The sequence below is a fragment of the Ictalurus punctatus genome, chromosome 4 (genome assembly GCF_001660625.3).
Source record: "Ictalurus punctatus breed USDA103 chromosome 4, Coco_2.0, whole genome shotgun sequence".
In the NCBI taxonomy this organism is placed as follows: Eukaryota; Metazoa; Chordata; class Actinopteri; order Siluriformes; family Ictaluridae; genus Ictalurus; species Ictalurus punctatus.
In genome coordinates this window covers 21,665,682-21,673,365 of record NC_071284.1, presented here as the reverse complement: position 1 = coordinate 21,673,365, position 7,684 = coordinate 21,665,682, and the positions used below count along the sequence as shown (strand labels likewise).

The 7,684-nt window shown below is 43.4% G+C and overlaps 1 long non-coding RNA gene across 2 annotated transcripts; it reads right to left on the bottom strand.

Annotated features, from left to right (window-relative positions):
• Positions 1-998: 998 nt before the first annotated feature.
• On the bottom strand, positions 999-6,253 carry LOC108264022 (uncharacterized). 2 transcript variants are annotated; one of them, XR_008393903.1, is made up of 6 exons: positions 4,478-6,253; positions 4,211-4,395; positions 3,988-4,083; positions 3,719-3,803; positions 3,414-3,540; positions 999-3,218 (listed from the first exon to the last, which is right to left on the bottom strand). It is a non-coding gene; the product is annotated as an uncharacterized LOC108264022 (long non-coding RNA). The 2 variants fall into 2 exon arrangements; XR_001812327.3 differs by having other exon boundaries at positions 3,719-3,800.
• Positions 6,254-7,684: the final 1,431 nt, after the last annotated feature.

Below are 7,684 nucleotides of genomic sequence, written 5' to 3'. Positions count from 1 at the left end.
AAGCAGACTAAGGACATGTATTACTGGAACCATGTCCTGTGGTCTGATGAGACCAAAATAAACTTATTTGGTTCAGATGGTGTCAAGTGTGTGTGGCGGCAACCAGGGGAGGAGTACAAAGACAAGTGTGTCTTGCCTACAGCCAAGCATGGTGGTGGGAGTGTCATGGTCTGGGGCTGCATGAGTGCTGCTGGCACTGGGGAGCTACAGTTCATTGAGGGAACCATGAATGCCAACATGTACTGTGACATACTGAACCAGAGCATGATCCCCTCCCTTCGGAGACTGGGCCGCAGGGCAGTATTCCAGCATGATAACATCTTTTGCCTTGCTAAAGAAGCTGTGGGTGAAGGTGATGGACTGGCCAAGCATGTCTCCAGACCTAAACCCTATTGAGCATCTGTGGGGCATCCTCAAACTGAAGGTGGAGGAGGTCTCTAACATCCACCAGCTCTGTGATTTTGTCATGGAGGAGTGGAAGAGGACTCCAGTGGCAACCTGTGAAGCTCTGGTGAACTCCATGCCCAAGAGGGTTAAGGCAGTGCTGGAAAATAATGGTGGAACCACAAAATATTGACACTTTGGGCCCAATTTGGACATTTTCACACTGTGTGTTGAGTTATTTTGAGGTGATGGCAAATTTACATTGTTATACAAGCTGTACACTCACTACTTTACATTGTAGCAAAGTGTCATTTCATCAGTGTTGTCACATTAAAAGATATAATCAAATATTTACAAAAATGTGAGCGGTGTACTCACTTTTGTGAGATACTGTATAGGTCACTCTGGGGTCACTCAGCCCCCCCACACGCTCCAAATTCACTCAAAATAGACTCAATCGTTTGTGCTCTGTTTGTGCTGGTTTGTGCCACTAAAAGTTTCATTTGTGCTGCTTTGGTTTTTAAAATATTAGACATTGAATTATAGGCGCAAATCTCCTCAGTGTGAGCACCCTTTTAGAGTCAAATTACCGAAGACTTTTTCAAGGCAAATCATATCATAATTTGTTCAATAAACAATTCTCTTTACTTCATTCACTGGTCTCTCATGATTGAACTTTTGATTATTTACAGGGAGAATCATCTACTACACTTCACTGCCACCACTAGGTGTAAGTGACACTTCTGTTCAAGATGCTCTCATGGAAATTAGTGTTGTTAGTATTGGAAAAGTTGATATAGTTACTGAATCAAAATTCTGGCCAGTGTAAGTACAATGTTTTATCACTGTCAGTTACAATATTATTAGTTAACTTCAATCATAATGGTACAACATTCAAGAGAGCTAAGATTGTCAATGTTTATTGAACAGAAAACTCATTGCTAATACTAATATGGCTAATGTAGCTATGAAATGCTAATTACATGGTACATGGTACCCATGATACATGTTACATGGTACCCATGTTAGTTTTTTTTAATATGTTGTGTATCTAGGGGTCAACATTACCATATTGGTCCTAATATAAGGTATAATATCCTTATATATTTTTACTATATTATATTTTCCTTGTATTCTGTCAAATACAGTAATACATGAAAACAAGTTTATACTGTATATGACATTTTTTGCGTCAGGATTATTTCAGTGGGTATTTATGTTTTGCTTATGCCAGATGCCCAAGAAACCAGCAGTCGACAGGGATTCCATCTTCACAGTCCTCTGTTCATCAAAAGAGGCCATAGTCCAAAATGGCAACATAGCTACTCCTAATCAGAGCATCTGGACAGAGCTTAGTGAGCAGCTAGAAAACAAGATCACTGCAAAGGCTCTATATACTTTTGTTAAAATGAACAGACACAACATCTGGAATGCTTTAGGGTTTATTTATGAAAGTGATCATGAAACAAGTGGCAGTAGTGATGACACTGATTTTGAGGCAGGGTCCCTTTCCCCCAGACCAAAAGACTGCTGGACTTTTGATCTTCAAGTTCCATTTCAGAAATTGATTTAATTCATGCCCGAAACAGTTCAATGCAAAAACAAGTTCTCTAAAGCACAAAAAAGGGAATACACAATTTTGAAGCCTAGCATCTTGCCACATGTGATAAATCATCATATTAGGGAAGAAGCAAAAAGACCCTGCACATTTATCTTTAAAAGAGCCAAGATCTATCCATCAGCCACAGAGAAATTAATAGAAATCAGAGGCAACTGTAAGGAATGTCATGGCCACATTCACATAAAATGTGATAGAGACCCCGAAATGAAAAGCCCAGTGGTGCTCAATTGTTTAATTAAAAACACTGATGACTCCCTGCACACTGGCTGTTCCAAGTGTGCGATGTCTGGTAACTTGCGTGTGCAGATAGCCAAAGAACTGTGTGTAACGTCAGGAGATGTATTGTGTGTGTGTGCTCTCTCTCTCTTTCTCGCTCTCTCTCCCTCCCCCTGTTTCGCTCTCACAGGTCGCTGCGCCCTAATTCAACATGCTGACGTGCTGCACTGGGATTGGAGAGGAGAAGATTGTGCGTTGTTTAAAAAGTGGAAGAACGATATGTCAGGAGGAATGTGGATATGTGGTGTGTCTGTGATTGAGTGCATACTATTGAGTAGCGAATATTTTTCCCTGTGTTTGAGTGAAATCGCTTGCTTGTTGTATTGTGGGTGAATAAAAGAAGTGAGTGGTAGGATATTGTGTTGTCCCATTCCCCTGTTTTGTCTTTTGTTGTGGCTGAGTGTACGCCTTTATTGTAAATATATCTTTCATTGTAAATATTTCTTCTCTACTCATCACGAAAGTGGGAGGGGTTGGGTGCTGTTTATTTTTGGGTGTATCTTTTGTTCACTGTTTTTTCCTCAGTTAGGGAGTCAGGTTAGACTCTGTATTTTCTTTTGAAATACCTTTTTTTGTTAGGTAATTTAAATATGGGACAAGATAGTGACTGTTCTGTTTATTATTTTGGCCTTGCCCAGCCCTGAAGAGATTAGTTTTCTTGGTGATTGTTTGTTTTGGATTGATTCTTTCTTTTTCTTTCTTTCTTTCTTTCTTTCTTGTAATCATTAAATTTGTAGATATCAAAGATTTGAAAGACGTGTGTTACCTCATTTTTGTTTTTGTTTATACTTTCTTTTATGTTACACCTCGACCCTAGACCGGGGTCATAACACTGTGCGAGGGTAGAATGGAACCCCATGTATGGAGGGCATCAGAGGGAACAAAGCTGATGGATTTTGGAGATCCTGAGCCAAGCCATCTTCCTAATTTGGCCACCCTGCGCAAAGCAAAGCAAGAGAGAAATGACTTAGAATTAGGTGACAAGGATCCTATTTTGTCACTGCAGATGTTAAAATATAGTGCACCTCACAGTGGTAGCATTAAAGACATTGGACTGGACAAGTTTTTCTGTCACTACTGGAGTCAAACACAAATGTTTATGTACAAGTCATTATCAAAGAAGTCTACTAACCCCACTGTGAGTTTTGATGTAACTGGCTCAGTGGTGAGGAAACTACAGAGACCAAATGGCATATATCTTCTTATATCAGGGTGTTCTGGCAGGGGATGAGAGTTCAAGTGTCCCAGTGGTGCAAATGCTGTCAGAGAGACACGATGTTAATGCAATAACACATTGGCTGACAGAATGGATACGTGCACCAATTCCAAAAGAGGTTGTGAGTGACTTTTCTCTGGTTTTGCTTGGAGCTCTGGTCAAGGTTTTTACTCCTCATCCTGATATGAAGACCTACATCAATGAGTGTTGTGGTGTCTTACTCGGTAAAGTGTCAGCAAAAGTGCCACCTTGTTTTGTTCGGGTTGATGTTGTACACTGCATCAACACGATCTGCCAGTGGGACTGCTTGAAGAAAAAAAACACATTGCATTAAAGATTTCTTTGTGGGGTCAATGGCACAGCTTCTCAAGTCACAATCCATGGACAATGCAAGAGAGCTACTATGCAGTATTACTGTTGTGCTCTCAGCGAAGCAGAGGGCAATGACAGCTCTGGAGCCCCCCTTATATCAGAAAGATGCAAGAAATACCTGAAAGCCCGAATTGCAGAAGAGTGTGTAATCATTCCAGATGTAGAGGGTCAGGACCTGGAAGAAGTGGATCCATTTGACCAAACACAGACAGACCTACGGCAGTGGGTGACAGACATATGTGAGGCGAGCAGGTCATTTGCTATGGCTAATGGTGATCATGATAATATGCACTTCCTCCCTGAGATTATTCCCAATATAATCTGGCCTGCAAGTTACTTACTACTCTGGACGGGGTAATGAGCCCTCACTTCCGAAGCACCAACATCACCGCAAGTTCAGCCAGTGTTCAAGCAGAGTTCAAAAACATCAAACGTGGGCTCTTCAAGCATGACAACTTGCCTATTCGGGTGGATCGATTCATTGCTCGACATCTGTCCTTCATTCAGGGCAATATGCTATTTTTTTCTGCAAAACAAAAAGGTGAAGAAGGTGAAGAAGATGCAGCTGTTGCAACAGTGATCATCACAGGAGCCAATCCACTACCCACCACAACTTGCAGTGTAGATGGAAAAGCAGAAATGGATGCTTCCTGTTCTGGGAACTCTGACACGGTCACAAACATCCATCCAACAGATGAAGACGCTGTTGAAAACTGGAGAGGCCTAGCGGTTCCATCCAAAAAGAGGAAGAGGAAGTCATACCTCTCTCCTTGTCCTGAATGGCTCCATGCAGATCCATCCGTGAGGGGGAAAAGAGTGAAAGTGGAACTATTGAAAAATGGAAATAATCAACAGCCTGTTAAACTCAGGAAATCAAGAATCTCTGTTCTGTTTTTGTCAATGCTTTTTCTTATGTTATGCTTATAGTGTAACTTTTGGAAATATTGTTTGCGGTGAGGACTCCAAAAACCTCCTCCAGCTTGTGAAAACAATCCAAATCAAACTCTCCAAATCGATGCACAGTGCCACATCTCCACTATCATTGAAAAGTCAATGACACAACCTGCATGTGTTTCCTTCACACAACAGTGTTCCTCACAGTATTGCAGTCTCAGCACAGAAGTCACAAGGGAAATTCCATTTGTTTATATTTCTGTTGCTGTACTGCAGACTTCTGGCATGACTCATCTTCAGACCGCAGAGGAAGAAGGCCTTAACCTTGTGGAGTCCCCCTGCCTCAGGCCAATCCAAAGTCCGTAAGAGTGTCCCTCTGCAGTCAAGACAGACTCTACCTCAGGAAAAGTGCTCTGTGCAGGGAAAGTTTATCACGGTTACAATCTGGGAGAACTTCTGTGGATTGACACTGACCTGTGAAGCACGTCCACAGAATTTTCTTTGTGTGAATTTCCCTCCAATCTGATGCTCCAAGGAGAGAGATTTACTTTAAGGGCAGTCAATGCTTTCAGAGGAGGCTTAACCCAGGATGCTCTTGGACATTATGTGGCCTACTACAGGAGGTCTCCATTTGTCTGGGAGATGTACGACGACCTGATAAGTGGAATGTCAGAAAAAACAAAATATGCCCACATGCTGTGTTATACACAAAAGACTGATTGCATTGTTTAAATTTACTTTCACAAATTCAAGTATTTTTTTCTAGGCCACACACCCTTGTTTTCCTACTCGTGCTTTGAGAAGTCATCTCTGCTATTTTGGAAATCGGGCTTGATGGTGTTTGCACTCATGTCTTGGTTTGAAGACAGATAGTTGCTTGTCACTATTAAGTGCTTTTAAGTTTAAGTTTTTAAAAGGTTCATTATTTGCGTCAAAGGATGTTTGATAGTACACAGTAATTCAGTTTCACAAGTAAAATCATTTTGGCTTAATTCTTAATTCATTGAGTCTTTTAAGTCATTAAGTTTGCATACACATATACACACACACACATACACACACACATACATATGTCACAATCTCCACTGCAGATGGCGCTGTGGCATGCGACGTGCACGGAGAGCCGGAGGACGTGCACATGCACGCACTGTGAGTGCGCTTGGACGATAGGGACTTTTATTTACAATGGACACGTGCACTTGTTTTGGTTTCTGTTCTGTCCCATCCCTGTTCAGTTATTGGCGGAGGTGCAAAGGTGGGTTTTAATTGTTTCCAGCTGCCTGAGTTCATGTTTGATTGCATTTGTTAGTTAAACCCCATGTGTTGCTGTGCATGTTGCGCAGTATTAAGTGTGGTAACGAGTAAAGCTGTAATGGAGTGTATAGATTTTAAGGTTAAGGTTCCATGTCCTGTTCTCGTTTCATGCTACAATTCCAGTTTAATGTTTAGACTTCGTTTTATGTTTGACTTGTGTTCAAGAAATAAAGCCTTTCATCTGCACTTGCATTCCACCTCCAAGTCCGTTTCGTAACAGAATACTGCGCCAACAAAAACGCCGAAGCAGCGGATAATGGCGTTGATCTTTTTATGAACAGAGTAAAGCAATAAACAAACGCCTACATCAGATCGATCGCTTAACGGAGCAAAGAGCTCTGCTGTCGCAAGCCGGGCCATGCGCCATGTTGCCCCCTGTGCAATTTTCTCTGCTGCCCTGTCCTGCCGAGGAAGCTGTCCCGCTGTCCTGTCTGGCCGAGGTCTCGGCTCCAGCCTGAGGTCAAGGTGGTGACCTCAGAGCTCCAGCTGGAGACCCACGGGGAGGTCTCAGCTGTGGAGCTCCAGCCTGAGGTCAATGTGATGACCTCGGAGCTCTCGCCTGAGGTAAACATGGCGACCTCAGAGCTCCAGCTGGAGACTGTTGTATATAAAATATACATGAAATAAACACGAGGGAGACCTAGTATGAGTAATATGTAATCTTATTGAGAATTCACTAGGCTGGTGGACTGTATGAATGGATGTTCACCTAAGACACAACACACAGATAAGCAAGGCGCAGGGGGATAACAATTTGATTAAGTGCGGCAGGCCTCAGAGCGTAGGTGGAGTATGTCTGCACGCAGGCAGAAGGTCAACTAAGAGACACACACACATATAGAGGCCTGTGCAGCCACACACACACACACACACGAAAGGAATGCAGAATAATAAAAGGAGTACAAGGATTACAAGGATATTATAAGGTATAGAGTAAAGTAAAGGGGGTAAACTATGTATAAGCGTTATAAACAGGAATGAAGAACAAATATGAAAGAAACTTATTCATAATGTGTGAAGGTGTGGAGAATCCTCTGCTCACGATAGACCAGTCAGGACTGACACTGACACAGGTTATTTTTTAAGGATGAAATATGATGGGCCAATTATAAGGGTATTGGAGCTGGGCTGCATCTGCTAGATAATTGTCCCCAGGAACGGCGAAGGCCGCAAGACAACTGTCTATGAGAACGGCACACTCCATGGGAACAAGGTCTCTCAAAACTAGGCGGAACACTGCCCTCAGCAGGGTTGGAGCTCGGGGCGACATCCTCGGCGGGGCTGGAGCTCAGGGCGACGCCTTCGGCAGGGCTGGAACACGGGGCGTCGTCCTCTGTGGGGCTGGAACGTGGAGCAATGTCCTCTATGTCCCGGAACATGAACCTGACCTGGGAGATCATCTCGTTGACCTCGGGCTGTGGACCCCTAGGTCGCCACATTGACCTCAGGCTGGGGCTCCGGAGCTGAGACCTCCCCGTGGGTCGCCAGTTGGAGCTCCGAAGTCGCCTCGTTGACCTCAGGCTGGAGCTCCGGTGCTGAGACCTCCCCACGGGTCTCCAGCTGGAGCTCTGAGGTCGCCACCTTGACCTCAGGCTGGAGCTCCGGAG